Source organism: Humulus lupulus, chromosome 2, assembly GCF_963169125.1.
Source record: "Humulus lupulus chromosome 2, drHumLupu1.1, whole genome shotgun sequence".
Taxonomy (NCBI): domain Eukaryota; kingdom Viridiplantae; phylum Streptophyta; class Magnoliopsida; order Rosales; family Cannabaceae; genus Humulus; species Humulus lupulus.
This window is the reverse complement of record NC_084794.1, coordinates 185,209,649-185,226,166: the sequence shown is the minus strand read 5'-3', so window position 1 is coordinate 185,226,166 and position 16,518 is coordinate 185,209,649. Positions and strand designations below refer to the sequence as shown.

Sequence of the window (16,518 nt, the reverse complement as noted above, 5' to 3'; positions counted from 1 at the left end):
CCACACTGAGTCATGAAGACCCACTGTCCTGGGTAAACCTCCCACAAAGTCCATCGTAATATCCTCCCATTTCCACTCGGGAATACCCAAAGGCTAAAGCAACCCTGCTGGTCGTTGATGCTCAACTTTCACCTGCTGACATGTCAAACATCTGGCCACGTTCTCCACCACATCCTTTTTCATCCCAGGCCACCAATACAATGTCCGTAGATCATGATACATCTTTGTGGTTCCTAGATGAAGTGAGCACGGCGTGGTATGCGACTCATCCAGTATCTCACGTTTGATCCCCACATCAGTCGGAACACAAATCTGACCCTGATACCGTAATAAACCAACCTCAGAAATAGAATAATCCTTAGTTGCTCCTGCAAAAACATTCTCTCTAACCTATAGTAACTATGCATCCACCAGTTGACCCTCCTTAATACACTCTAGTAGGGTCAATTGCAAAGTAATGTTGGCCAACCGACCCACCACCAACTCTATCCTCGCTCTGGACATCTCATCAACCAACTCTCTCAATATCTGAGTGGAACTAAACAATTGCCCTGACCCTCTCCGGCTCAATGCATCCGCCACTACATTGGCTTTTCCTGGGTGGTAAAGAATATCACAGTCATAGTCCTTTACCAACTCCAGCCAATGCCTCTGTCTCATATTCAGGTTCTTCTGCGTAAAAAAGTACTTCAAACTCTTATGATCGATGTATATCTCACACTTCTCCCCATACAGATAATGCTGCCAAAACTTTAGTGCGAATACCACCAATGCAAATTCAAAATCATGAGTAGGATACCGCTGCTCATACTCCTTCATCTGTCGTGACGCATAAGCTATAACCTTCCCGTTCTGCATCAACACACAACCCAAATCCAACCTCGACGCGTCGCAATATACCACAAACTTTCCTTCCTTCGAAGGAAGACTCAGCACAGGCGCAGTAATTAGTCATCGCTTCAATTCTTGAAAGTTTTTCTCGCACTTGTCTGACCAGACGAACTTCAAATTATTCCGTGTCATTTCTATCATCGGTGCAACAATCTTCGAGAACCCTTCCACGAACCGTCTGTAGTAACCTGCTAAGCCGAGGAAACTCCGAACCTTTGAGGCGTTCCTTGGCCTCGACCAATCTCTAATTGCCTCCACCTTAGATGGATCCACCTTAATCCCATCTTCACCAACAATATGTCCAAGGAATGTCACTTCTGGTAGCCAGAACTCACACTTCTTAAATTTGGTGTACAGTTGATGCTCTCTTAACCTCTGCAAGACATGTCGAAGATGTAGCTTGTGCTCTGCCTCTGAACTGGAGTACACTAAAATATCGTCAATGAAGACAATGACGAACTGATCCAAAAATTCCTTAAATACCCTGTTCATTAAGTCCATGAAGGTTGCTGGGGCATTGGTCAAACCAAACAACATTACCAGAAACTCATAGTGCCCATACCTCATACAAAAGGTCGTCTTCGGTATATCCTCATCCTTGATCCTCAGCTGGTGATAACCAGATCGAAGATCAATCTTCGAGAATACCGTCTTTCCTTGCAGTTGATCAAACAAGTCATCAATTCTTGGTAGAGGGTAGTTATTCTTGATGGTCAACTTGTTCAATTCTCTATAATCTACACACATCCTCAGAGTCCCGTCCTTCTTCTTCACCAATTCCCAAGTTCAAATCCTTAAATTCCCATCCAAAATTCTAGTTCAGAAATCAATCTCAACAAAACTCAGAAATCTCAAAAACAACCTTAAACCTTACCTTAAATTGAGAATTAATTCTAGCTAAACCCCTTCAATTACTTCAAGGATCAAAGTCCCAAGACTTATCCTAGACTTTCTCTAAGTTCTCAGCTTCAAATTCACAAGAGAGGGACAGGGAGAGAGAGAACAAATTGTGGGAGAGAGAGAGAAGTTAAGTGCTCTGTTTTCTTTCTTTTCTTTTCCTTCAGTTTCTACCACTTTCCCTTATGCTCTAAAAAGAAACATTAGATATATCCAGTATATCTCCTATTAACCCAAAAGACCCTTATGCCCTCCCAATAAATCCAAATTTTTTAATCCATCTAAGGGTATTTTGGTCATTTGCTCCCAATTCCTGCTAATTCCTCGAGTGTCCCTAATATTTATCACTTAAATCCCACCATCTAACTAATCATCAATTATTTTCCCCAATGCCTAGAAATCTCCAATATATTCCCCAAATTCCTATAAATACCCTCATGCTTCCCTCGAGCCGGGTATAAATCCCCGCCGTGACTATTTCGCCAAACCGCTCACTAGGATCGTCTTTAGCCATTTCCCCACTATTTTATACACGATTTTGAGTCCTATTTACACTATAAATAGAGTACCAAATGGTGTAAAATCACATCAGATTGTGTAAGGAGAGTGTAGAGAGTATTGGAGAGAAAAACACTTACTTTTCCTATTTTTCTTTTACATTTTCTTGAGTGAAAACAATGCCTATTTTAGGCTAAATTTTCTTGTGGAAAGGCTAGAGTGGAGTTCATGTGTTACATTATATTTTTAATATATTGATTCTTTATTTTGTTCTTCATTTCTATATATTTGTTACAATTAAATTTATTTTCTTCTAATTTTTGTTCTAAATTTATTATTATCTTTTACATAAGTCTAGTCATGCTCTTCTTATGTAATTTAGGTTTTTAATTTAATTTAAAATATTTGTTATATTATATGCTTTTTACTGCATTCTGCCAATGGTATTTTTTCGCTCTAAAGTATATAATATGATAGGTTTTAAAATTAGAAGTTAGTATAATTTAATTAAAGAACATATTTTAAGGTGAGCTTTAATATATATATATTTTCCAACTATAATTAATGGTGTAGAATTATAGTTGAGTATAATAAATCAATTTTATTAAAATATATATATGTTTGCATGAATGAAACTTATGCCTTCCATACTTTCTTTCTGATTCTAATCTCTCGATTTTATTCATTTAATGTTTATATTCTTTTTCAAGTTCACATTTTTCCAAAGTTTATGATTTTTAATTTACTAATCTTTCTTTTAATTTTGTACTTTACCTCTCTGTGGATACGACATAGTCCGATTACTACTGCGACCGCTTAGGAATTTATTGGGCGATATCAATTTTTGGCGCCGTTGCCGGGGAGGTAATTCTACAATTAAAGGTTTGCCTAGTAAATTAATTTTTTTCTTTCAATATATATATAAAAAAATAAGTAGTGTAATTTTTAATTTCTCTGTTATTTTATTTTTCCTTGGTAGTTTTATTTATTTATTTATTTTATTTATTCATTTTTTTTAATTTTAAGTTTAGAATTTTTATTTTAGATTTAGGTTTTTTTTCCGAAAAAAAAAGAGCATAAAATTATAAAAAAAAAAATAAAAAAAAAATTAAACAAAGTATTGAGAACATTTGTGTAATTTTGGAAATTAGTAAAAACCAAACTTGTTCTGTCTTAGAAAAATTGGTTCTTAAATAAGGTCTGTGTTAGCGTTACCCTCCAATCTTTTCTAAGAACCTCGGGGAGTTCTAGAAAAGCTCTTGGGCCTAAAGTGGTACCTTGGTAGCCTTTCCAATTGGCCTGGGAACATTTTAGTGTATACTTATTACATTATTACACATTTGCGCTTATAATACTTACAAAATAAAAAAAATAAAAAAAATATTTATGCCACGAAACAGAGACGCACTAGGGAGATTTGTGAGACAACAAGTAGAAACTTTAGAAAACTCTCCTAGTTCGTCGTTTTCTTCCATTCGTTCAAACACTCCTGATTCACCGAGACTTCCCGAACCACCCACGATGGCTCATCAAGATGAAGTCCAACCAAGAACACTACAGGAATATTTACATCCTACGCGTACAGCCACACCTTCGTGCATAATGTATCCCAACAATATGCCAAATTTCGATTTCAAACCCGGCATGATTAACCTCTTACCAACCTTCCATGGGTTGGAAAATGAGAGTCCGTACGTGCATATTCGGGAATTCGAAGAGGTGGTGGCTACATTCAACAACCAAGCTGATGTCACCAACATTGTGAGATTGAAATTCTTTCCTTTCTCGCTCAAAGACAAAGAAAAAAGTTGGTTGTATTCCTTAAGGCCTAGATCTATCGGAACATGGGACGAAATGACAAAAGCATTCTTTGCCAAATATTTCCCGCCCCATAAGACTAGCAGCCTTAAGAGGCAAATCTCTACCTTCATCCAGAAAGACCATGAAACTTTCCATCAGGTCTGGGAGAGGTTTAGAGACTTGATAAATCAATGCCCACATCATGGATACAAAAGCTGACGTCTGATCAGCTATTTCTATGATGGTCTCACAACCGGACAAAGACAATTCGTACAAATGATGTGCAATGGCGAATTCCTTCAAAAAGATCCCGATGAAGCTTTCGAGTACCTTGACGATCTTGCTGAAAAATCCTACACATGGAATGGACCGAGTCCTATGGACAAGCCACGATCAACTGGAATCTACCAATTAAGGGAAGATGACAACGTCAAAAGCCAAATTGAATCATTGAAACAACAATTCGAGGCTTTCAAATCTCAAGAAGGTAGAGGAATCCACATGGCTGCAAAGGTAGAGACACGAGATCCATGCTTCATCTGTGGAGGGACGGAACATCAACCGCAAGAGTGCCCAACTCTTAGTGAGTTAAGAGGAGGAAAAGAGGAACAATGCAATGCTTTAGGGGATTACAAGAAACCTTATAACCCTTTCTCAAACACTTACAATCCTGGTTGGCGCAACCATCCAAATTTCAGTTGGAAGGATTCGAACCAAGCATCTGGGAGCCAATGGAGGCCTGAGCAGCAACAACCACCAAAATCATACAACGCTCCTCAAAATATCATGCAGTCAAGTAATTCTCTTGAGAGTACTTTGCAAATGCTTGCGCAAACTCAGATAGCCTCAACTCAAGAGCTCAAAGCTTGTTTCACACAAATGGTGGAGGAAATGAAAGACATGAAAGTCCAAATGACAAAGCTAAACACTACTTTGGCGATTCAAGAGCATGGGAAACTTCCCGCTCAACCTCTAATCCATCAAAAAGGGCAACACATGGCACAAACCTCCTCCTCTGCAGATACAAATTTCAAAGAGGTTAATGCCATCACTACTCGAAGTGGTCAAAGTACGGTTTCACCGTTAACTAAGACAACGAGTACGTCAATGCCCGCTCCAGATGATGATGTGCCAATAAGCATTCCAGTAAAGGCACCCTTTCCTCAAGCTTTGAAATCTACTGGAAAGGTACTGGAAAATCATGGTGAAATCCTAGACCTTTTAACACAAGTGAAGATCAACTTGCCATTGTTGCATGTGATCAAACAAGTGCCGGCTTATGCCAAGGTTATCAAGGATTTGTGCACCGTTAAAAGAAAGCATCATGTCAAGAAAACTGCATTCTTGGCAGAACAAGCTAGCGCGGTAATTGACTGCAAAACACCGCCTAAGTACAAAGATCCTGGTTGTCCCACCATCTCATGCCAAATAGGGGAACAGGAATTTGGTCAAGCCCTTCTAGACTTAGGAGCAAGTGTAAATCTCATGCCATATTCAATATACTTGCAATTAGGTCTAGGAGAACTCAAGCCCACATCTGTGGTGTTACAACTAGCTGATCGATCAGTTAAGAAACCTCGGGGAATAGTAGAAGACGTTTTGATTCAAATTGAAAAATTTTATTACCCTGTTGATTTTCTCATCTTGGACACTCAATCTGAAGTAAGTATAGAGTCCAAAATTCCCATCATTCTCGGTAGACCTTTCCTCGCAACAGCAAATGCACTCATTAACTGTAGGAATGGTCTCATGAAAATCTCTTTCGGGAACATGACTCTAGAAGTGAATGTTTTCCACATCGGCAAACAACCACCTGACAACGATGAGTGTTTCCAATCCTATCTGATCGATACACTTATTTCGGAAGAGGTCGAATCAAAATACACTTCTAGTCATTTTAATCACCTCTTCCAAATTTCAGAAAGTTCTGAGCCTGATGAGTCTGCAATCAACCCTGAAATCGTCAAACACTCACAGGCTAAAAGAACCATGTTTTGGAATCCAATCTTTGAGGAACTCCCTCAAGATCGAGAAACACCAAAACCATCTATTGAACAAGCTCCTCAACCAAAGTTGGCCCAACTTCCTGACGGTCTTAAGCATGTTTTCCTGGGAGCTGACAACACTTTTCCTGTCATAATATCCTCCAAGATCACTGCCACACAAGAGCGCCAACTCATCAATGTGTTGCAAGAACAAAGAGATGCATTAGGATGGACGATAGCTGACATCAAAGGTATTAGTCCATTAATTTGCTCCCATCACATTCAATTGGAAGACGGGGCTATACCACGTCGTGACCCTCAAAGAAGATTGAACCCAACGATGAAGGAAGTAGTAAAGACTGAAGTCTTGAAACTTCTTGATTTTGGCATAATCTATCCTGTTGCTGATAGTAAATGGGTCAGCCCAACTCAGGTTGTTCCCAAGAAATCTGGGGTAACAGTGGTACCAAATGAAAAAGGGGAACTTGTTCCTACCAAGGTCACAACTGGGTGGCGCATGTGCATTGATTATAGAAAATTAAATGCAGCCACCCGCAAAGACCATTTTCCACTTCCATTCATCGATCAAATATTGGAACGTGTGGCAGGTCATCCTTTCTATAGCTTTCTCGATGGTTATTCAGGGTATTACCAAATCGAGATTGCCTTAGAAGATCAGGATAAGACCACATTCACTTGTCCATTTGGTACTTTTGCCTTCCGGTGTATGCCATTTGGCCTGTGCAATGCTCCAGCCACTTTCCAGCGATGCATGATGAGCATATTTAGTGATATGATCGAGAAATGTATGGAAGTATTCATGGATGATTTGACAGTATTTGGAGATTCCTTTGAATCAAGCCTTCTCAATTTGGAGTCTGTGCTTAAACGTTGCAAAGAGAAAGGCTTAGTGCTCAACTGGGAAAAGTGTCATTTCATGGTGCCATCAGGCATAGTCTTGGGGCATGTCGTGTCGGAACGAGGAATTGAGGTTGATCAATCAAAGATTGAACTCATATCAAAGCTGCCCACCCCCAAGACTGTTAAAGACATTCGGTCTTTTCTTGGGCATGCAGGATTCTATAGGAGGTTCATACAAAACTTTTCGACAATTGCTCGCCCTTTGTCAAACCTCCTAGCAAAAGATGTTGTGTTCAGTTGGACACCTGAGTGTGAGGAATCTTTCCGAACACTCGTTGCAAAACTCACTTCTGCCCCTATCATTCAGCCACCAGATTGGAACTTACCGTTCGAAATCATGTGTGATGCTAGCAATTATGCTATAGGGGCTGTCTTAGGTCAAAGAAGGGAAGGGAAGCCCTTCGTTGTCTATTACGCAAGTAGAACTCTTAACAGTGCTCAAATGAACTATTCTACCACTGAAAAAGAGTTACTTGCTGTAGTATTCGCACTTGACAAGTTTCGTTCCTACTTGATTGGTTCACCTATCACAGTCTTCACGGACCATTCTGCCTTAAAATACCTCCTTTCCAAAAAGGATGCTAAGGAGCGTTTAATTAGGTGGATCCTTCTGTTACAGGAATTTGATCTGACCATTAAAGACAAGAAAGGAGTTGAAAACGTGGTAGCGGACCACTTATCTCGTCTTGAATTTTCTGATTCCGCTGATGGCCCAGCCATTCGAGATGACTTCCCTGATGAACATCTCTTCGCAGTCACTAAGTTGCCATGGTACGCTAATATTGTCAATTACTTAGTGACTGGCGAACTTCCAACTGCATGGAGTGCACAAGATAGACGTAAATTTTTGGTCGAGGTTCGTAACTTCTATTGGGACGACCCATATCTTTTCAAGTATTGCCCCGACCAAATTATGCGACGTTGCATTCCAGATGATGAAATTTTAGTGTTCTGAACTTTTGTCATAATGAAGCTTGTGGTGGTCATTTTTCTATGAAAAAGACTGCCGCAAAAATCTTACAATGTGGTCTTTATTGGCCCACTTTGTTCAAAGACACTAACAATTTCTGTCGATCATGTGAAAGGTGTCAGAAATTAGGTGCCCTGTCCCGACGACATATGATGCCATTAAACCCAATTCTTGTAATAGAAATATTCGATTGTTGGGGGATAGACTTTATGGGACCATTTCCACCTTCTTCTGGCTACCTTTACATTCTCCTCGCCATAGACTATGTCTCAAAATGGGTGGAAGCTGTGCCTTGTCGAAATAATGATAACACAACTGTTGTGAAATTCTTAAAAGAAAATGTGTTATCTAGGTTTGGCACACCTCGCGCTATCATAAGTGATCAAGGCACCCATTTTTGCAACTATTCTTTCGAGACCTTAATGCAAAAATATGGTGTAATTCATAAGGCTGCATTGCCTTATCACCCACAGACAAATGGCCAAGCTGAGTTAGCCAATCGAGAAATTAAGCAAATTTTAGAAAAGACGGTTAATCCTGACCGCAAAGATTGGTCCTCACGACTTCTCGATGCTCTCTGGGCATACCGCACTGCTTACAAAACTCAACTTGGTATGTCTCCTTATAGGCTAGTCTATGGTAAAGCCTGCCACCTTCCTGTTGAGCTGAAACACAAAGCTTATTGGGCAGTTAAAAGCCTAAATTTTGATCTCAAGGCAGCAGGACTCAATCGTAAGCTTCAGTTGTCAGAAATTGAAGAATTAAGAAATGATGCTTACGACAACTCTAGGATCTACAAGGCTAAAATGAAAGCGATTCATGACAAGCAAATCCTAAGAAAAGAATTTGAGCCAAACCAACGAGTGCATCTTTATGACTCTCGTCTGCATATCCACCCTGGCAAGCTGAGATCAAGGTGGACTGGCCCATATGTTGTGAAAACCGTCTTTCCCAACGGTGTTGTTGAGGTCATAGACCCAACTGATGGGAGAGAATTCAAAGTAAATGGCCAGCGACTGAAACACTACATAGAGAGGGTGACCCAGCCTGAAGAAATCACTCTCGTGGAACCGGTTTACCAAGTCTGAGTAGTGTTCCAAATTGTTTGTAGATAGGTTTTTTTTCTGTTTATTTCCCTTTTGTCATTTTATTTTATTTGTTATCATTTTGTGTTTTCAGTTTTTCATGTTTTAGAGAATCAATATTCGCTCTACCACTCGACGCTCGCTATCCAGGTGTTCTCTTCCCCTGCTCTTTTACATTTATTATCTTTTGAGACATTGAGGGCACTGTCAGATTTTGATTGGGGGTGGTGAGCATATTCATGCACGTTTATGTTGATTTTTGTCATATTAATATTTTCACGGTCAAATTTTTAAAAAATTACTTATTTATTTTTGCAAAATGTTACTTTTGAGTCAATTTTTGTTATCTATATTATTAAGAGTTTCTCTAGAGTTACCTAATGCACATACCAATTGTTGTGGTAAGATGGTTGTTAGCACATATTTGCTTAGAAATTTGCCATGTTTAAGTAATTCATTCTTTTGTGTGAGAAGTGAGACTTGAGAAAACAACTTTTAAATTTTTATTGATTCTTAGAAATTGTTATAATTATTTGGACAAGGTATTGTGGTATGAATGAATGATGTTTTAGGGACAATATTTTCTATAGACAAATCTTATTAGAGAGCCTTTTATTATGTTGTTCATGAAAAAGAAAATGAAAAAAAAAAAAAAAGAAGAAGAAGAAAAAAGAAAAAAAAAAAAGAAGAAAAAGAAGAAGAAGAAAAAATAGAAAAAAAAAAGGAGAAAGACACAAGAGCAATATTTCTATCATTTTCAATTATGTTGTCTCTAGTGTCCAAAAAAAAAAAATGTGTTTATTAATTTCATGTTTTATTTTACGGCTCTTAGAATAAATGTAAAGATTGTCTATTTAACTTAAAATCCCGAAAAACTGGTTTTGTGGTACTCTTTATGGTGGTTGTCCAAATAGTTTATATCCTATCTTCGTTTCAATAATTATTTATGAGTTTGTCCTAAATATATACCAATTTGATGAGTGCTTACTTCTTTTCCAACTCCATGAGTAAAACCCTTAAGCTTTAAATACTTTCAATTACATGGGAGGTTAATGGAGTTGAGACTTTTACTTGGCATAATTTCGAAGGCTCTTATGTGCTATGGTTTGCGGTAAGAAGGTTTAAGTTTGGTGCACGCACTCACAACTCTAGATTTATTCGAAGTAATTTTGATAACTCTTGTTGACTTGTTACTAACATTTTGTGTAAATACTTAAGTTCTTTTTATAATTTTTGACCGAAAATATATCATGTTGACATTTCTTATTTCGCTTAAATTGCTAGAGACTAGCAATAAGCTGGTTGGGGGTTGTGATTAGTGCTCAAAAATATCATTTTATTAATCTTAAAGTGTAAAATTAATTAAGTTTTAATTAATATTTTCATGGATTTATTGTCATATATTTTATATTTGAAAATATTAATTTTAAGTTAATTTGTGTTTAATTTTCAGGAAATAAAATATATTTTTGACACAAAGAAAAAGAAAGGAGAAAGAAAGAATTAAAATTGAAGAAATCAAGAAGAAAATGGCATTTTTGAAGATGATTTGGCCCAAAAAGAAGCCCAAAAACGGAGCCCAGCCCAAGCTTTCAGCAGCTGCCACGCTGCCACGTGGCAGCAGGCCATTAGCCCATCCGCCTGACGCGAGCCGTCAGCACTCCATCCGAGCCGAACCGCGCTGAAGCCAGCCGCTGGCACACCTGACGCCTGCCACGCCTGACACACGTCCCCTCCAGCCTGACGCGTCAGCCACCCGAGCCAACAAGGAGCTGCCACCTGCCCACGTCGTCAACCCCTGTCCCCCACGCTGCAACACGCCAGTCTGGCGCAGCCAATCTGCCGCTGCCACGTCGCCTCATGTTCCCACGCGATCAGCCTTTGTCTCCCCACGGTTCAGCAGCATTTTCACCACTTTGCACCTATTTTTTAGCCATTTCCCCACTATTTTATACACGATTTTGGGTCCTATTTACACTATAAATAGAGTACCAAATGGTGTAAAATCACATCAGATTGTGTAAGGAGAGTGTAGAGAGTATTGGAGAGAAAAACACTTACTTTTCCTATTTTTCTTTTACATTTTCTTGAGTGAAAACAATGCCTATTTTAGGCTAAATTTTCTTGTGGAAAGGCTAGAGTGGAGTTCATGTGTTACATTATATTTTTAATATATTGATTCTTTATTTTGTTCTTCATTTCTATATATTTGTTGCAATTAAATTTATTTTCTTCTAATTTTTGTTCTAAATTTATTATTATCTTTTACATAAGTCTAGTCATGCTCTTCTTATGTAATTTAGGTTTTTAATTTAATTTAGAATATTTGTTATATTATATGCTTTTTACTGCATTCTGCCAATGGTATTTTGTCGCTCTAAAGTATATAATATGATAGGTTTTAAAATTAGAAGTTAGTATAATTTAATTAAAGAACATATTTTAAGGTGAGCTTTAATATATATATTTTCCAACTATAATTAATGGTGTAGAATTATAGTTGAGTATAATGAATCAATTTTATTAAAATATATATATGTTTGCATGAATGAAACTTATGCCTTCCATGCTTTCTTTCTGATTCTAATCTCTCGATTTTATTCATTTAATGTTTATATTCTTTTTCAAGTTCACATTTTTCCAAAGTTTATGATTTTTAATTTACTAATCTTTCTTTTAATTTTGTACTTTACCTCTCTGTGGATACGACATAGCCCGATTACTACTGCGACCGCTTAGGAATTTATTGGGCGATATCAGGCATCGATGGCGTAGAAGAGGAAATTGGGGCCTCCGTCGAGTAGCAACATCCTCAAGATCCTCCTGCTTCATATTTTTTTTCTGTTTTTTATTTAACTTTGGACATACGAACTTCGGTTCATAATGTCGAGACAATATAGTTTTTGCTGCACGGGCAACTTTTTCTTTTAAACAGAGAATTACATCCGAGTAGTAACTGTTAACAATTTACTTTTAATATTTAGATATTATAATACTTGCAATATATTACAATATCCTATTTGCATGGCCAAACTTAGCATAGCACTTTGGTTTGATTTAACAAAATTTTGAAAAATACTCTAAGTACCGTAGCATGCTTTCAATTATTTTGCTCGTGTGTTTACATACTTTTGTCGATATGCTTTGCTTACTAGATACCTTATATGCCCCCCCAAGTGATTGAGGAGCTTTAGGTCCTCGGTCACTTGTCATGACCAAGGCATGTTCAAACATTACTGCTCGTAATAGAGATTTATAAAAAATGATAATATAGCAAAACAACACACGTAATGAGCAAATACTTGTAATAAATACAATAGTTGGCAAGATTGACTGGCTGCGCACAGTCCCTTTTATTTCTCATAATAAATGGACAATCGTGTCTGTACGAGTGATCAAAATTTTGATCTTACACTTATAAGCGATCAGTCACATAATTGACTAATCCTTGTTCATAAACTTGTAAAAAGTAAAATTAATACAAGCCAATTCTTTAAGAAGAATTGTTTATTGATAGTACTTGCGCAGGTGTTCTCCATTCCAATAACGAGGAATGAGATCTCCATTTAAGCGAGCAAGTTTATAAGTGCCTGGATGGAGGACTTCCTCGATTTGGTATGGGCCTTCCCAATTAGGTCCAAGTACTCCAGCAGCTTGATCGTAAGTATTAAGGAAAACTCTTCTAAGTGCCAGATCTCCCACATTAAACTTTCTTTCACGTACTTTTGAGTTGAAATACCGAGCGACCTTTTGCTGGTAGGCTGCTACTCGGAGTTGGGCTTGCTCGCATCTTTCATCGACCAAATCCAAAGATTCCATTAATATTTGACTGTTGGCGTCTTGATCGTATGCAATCCTTAGATGCGATGGCAGATCCAATTCAACAGGCAGCATAGCTTCATATCCATATGCCAAGGAAAATGGAGTATGACATGTTGCTGTTCGATGTGATGTTCTATACGACCAGAGGACTTCAGGCAACTGTTCTGGCCAGGCCCCCTTCGCTTCTTCAAGCCTTTTCTTCAGAGTATCCTTTATTGTCTTGTTGACAGCCTCGACTTGTCTGTTCGCCTGCAGATGAGCTACTGAAGAAAAGCTTTTGATAATCCTGTGGCTTTCGCAAAAATTCGTGAACACATCACTATCAAACTGTGTGTCGTTGTCTGAGACAATTTTTCTTGGCAATCCATAGTGACACACTATTTTTGTTACCACAAAATCCAGCACTTTCTTGGTCGTTATGGTTGCAAGTGGTTCAGCTTCGGCCCACTTCGTGAAGTAATCTACAGCTACCATGGCATATTTGACATTGCCTTTTCCTATGGGCAAAGACCCAATCAAATCTATTCCCCACACTGCAAATGGCCACAGACTTTGCATCTGCTTTAGCTCATTAGGGGCTGCTCGCGAAATTTTGGAGAATCGCTGACACTTGTCACATCTTCGAACAAAATCCACAGAGTCTTCATTCATTGTTGGCCAGAAGTATCCTTGTCTTAGGATCTTTTTTGATAAACTTTTCCCCCCAACGTGATCCCCATAGAAACCTTTATGGACCTCTCGCATTAACTCTTTGGCCTTTTCTTTTGAAACACACCTGAGGAGTGGCATTGAATACCCCCTTCTGTACAAAATTCTGTCGACCAGGATAAAATGAGTAGACTGCCTCTGGAGGGCTCTTGCTTTGTTTCTGTCCGTTGGCAGTACTCCATGCGTCAAGTACTCAATGAAGGGTGCCATCCATGTGTCTGCTGCCTGAATTACCATAGAGGTTTCTTCTGCTTTGATGCTTGGTGTTGACAGTCGTTCAATAGGCACTATATTCAGGGTGTCAGCATCATTTGCACTCGCTAATTTGGCCAAAGCATCAGCGTTTGAGTTCTGGTCGCGAGGTACTTGCTGGAGACTATATTTTTCAAATTGCGCCAACAAATCCTTTGCTTTGTTCAAGTAAGCAACCATCTTCAGACCCCTGGCTTGATATTCTCCAGTAATCTGATTAACCACCAACTAGGAGTCACTATAAATTTCAAGTGACTTTATGTTCATGTCCCTGGCTAATTGTAAACCTGCGAGCAACACTTCATACTCGGGTTTGTTATTGGACGATGTGAAGTCGAATCTGATTGCGTAGTGGAATCGATGTCCTTTAGGCGTTACCAAAATTACTCTGAATCCAGCATGGTGCTCGTTAGAAGAGCCGTCTGTAAACAACTTCCAAGAGGGAGTTTGGCTTTGAGGCTCAGGCTTTTCTATATGTTCACTGCCTGGAAGCCTAGTGAGCTCTGTGACAAAGTCTACTAGAGCTTGTCCTTTTACTGCTGCTCGTGGTGAGTAAGAAATTTCAAACTCCCCAAGTTCAACTACCCATTTCAATAATCGACCAGCGGCTTCTGGTTTCTGCAGTACTTGTTGTAAGGGCTGGTCGGTTAGTACTGTGATGGGGTGAGCTTGAAAGTATGGCCACAACTTTCTAGAGGCTAAGATCAAGCAGTAGGTTGATTTTTCAATGGGCGGATACCGCAATTCTGCTCCTATTAGCCTTTTGCTTATATAATATACAACTTTTTGCACATTTTCCTCCTCTCTTACCAAGACAACACTAGCAGTGTATTCTATGACCACCAAATAGATGAACAAAGTTTCTTTTTCAATCGGCTTAGATAGAATTGGTGCCTACAACATATGAGACTTTAAAGATTGGAAAGCCTACTCGCACTCCTCCGTCAACTCGAATTTCTTATTGCCCCTAAGTAGATTAAAAAATGGGATGCACTTGTCCGTCGATTTGGAGATAAATCTACTTAAAGCGGCGATCCTCCCGGTTAAGCTTTGAACATCTTTTATCTTTGTTGGCAATTTCATATCGACCAGGGCCTTAATCTTTTCGGGATTAGCTTCAATACCTCGTGAGATCACTATAAATCCCCAAAATTTCCCTGATCCAACTCCGAAGGAACACTTGAGGGGATTCAGCTTCATCTGATATTTGTTCAGAACGTTGAAGAACTCTTGCAGGTCCTCTATGTGTTCTTTCGCCTTCTTCGACTTAACCAGCATGTCATCAACATATACTTCCATGTTTGTACCAATCATCTCTTTAAACATGAGATTGACTAGTCGCTGGTAAGTCGCACCAGGGTTTTTCAAACCGAAGGCCATGACTTTGTAACAGTAAAGCCCTGTATTGGTCTAAAAGCTAGTGTGAACATCATCAGGCGGGTGCATACTGATCTGATTGTATCTAGAGTATGCATCCATTAATGAGAGGATCTCTTGCTCTGAAGTGGCATCGACCAGCTAGTCGATCCTTGGGAGCGGGAAACAAACTTTAGGGCAGCCTTTATTAAGGTCTGTAAAATCCACGCATGTTCTCCATTTTCCATTCGGCTTGGGTACTAGAGCAGGATTAGAGATCTGCGATGGATAAAACGCTACCCTGATGAATCCATTCTCCTTTAGCTTCTCAACTTCTTCCTTTAACGCTTTCGATCTGTCTTTGTCGGGCAACCTTCTTTTTTGTTGCACTGGTGGAAAACTCTTATCTATGTTTAAGACATGGTTGATAACTGTTGGGTCAATTCCCACCATATCTTTATGCGACCAGGCAAATACATCCCAGTTCTTCTTCAAAAATTCCACCAATTTTTGTTTTGTTGTTGTCTCTAAGATTTTACCGACTTTCACAACCCTGGTCGGATTTTCCTCATCAAGTTGGACCTCTTCAAGGGTCCTTAACGGGTCCTACTTCCTCATCAAAATCCCCAAAGTGAGGATCTAAATCTCAATCCTCACTTTGGGAAACACCCTATTTGGTGACGCGCTCACCTGATTGGGCTTGTATTTCATCTGCCAACTGCAATTCTTTTTTGGCAACTTCCCTCGATCCTCCCCTCTTTGCCTTAGTAATTGAGGAATTATAGCATTCCCTCATTTCCCGCTGGTTTCCCAACACGCATCCTACCCCTGCGTCAGTTGGAAACTTCATGGCGAGGTGCCAGACCGAGATTACAGCTCGCAGGTCGACCAGAATAGGCCTTCCAATCACAACATTGTATGCGGAAGGACAATCAACTACTATAAAAGTAGTGAGTAATGTCCTGTTCGCGGTTGCAGTTCCTTCTGTAATTGGCAGCCTAATCGACCATGTCAGAGCGAGCCCTTCGCCAGAAAAACCATAAATGGTTTGGTTGCAAGGCTCCAGGTCCTTCACTGACAACACCCTTTTGACCATCATGTTGGCTATCTGGACGTCCATGACCAGGGGGTCTGAAATAGGGAATCGAACATGCTGAGTGTTAAGCTCAGAGAAAGTTATCAGCTCTTCCTCTGTTCGAGCCTTCGTGGGAGTTCGCTCCTCCACATTCAGCATTTCGATGCCTGGTCATGGCGTAAGGTCCGAGTGTATCGCTCCCTTGCCTTCCCACTGTCTCCTACAAGGTGTGGGCCGCCACAGATGGTTAGCAATGTA

General features: G+C 39.3%; 1 non-coding gene across 1 annotated transcript; it reads right to left on the bottom strand.

Moving 5' to 3' along the window:
* Nucleotides 1-4,188: 4,188 nt before the first annotated feature.
* On the bottom strand, nt 4,189-4,295 carry LOC133820557 (small nucleolar RNA R71). Its single transcript, XR_009886963.1, has one exon. It is a non-coding gene; the product is annotated as a small nucleolar RNA R71 (small nucleolar RNA).
* Between the last annotated feature and the right edge of the window lie 12,223 nt (nt 4,296-16,518).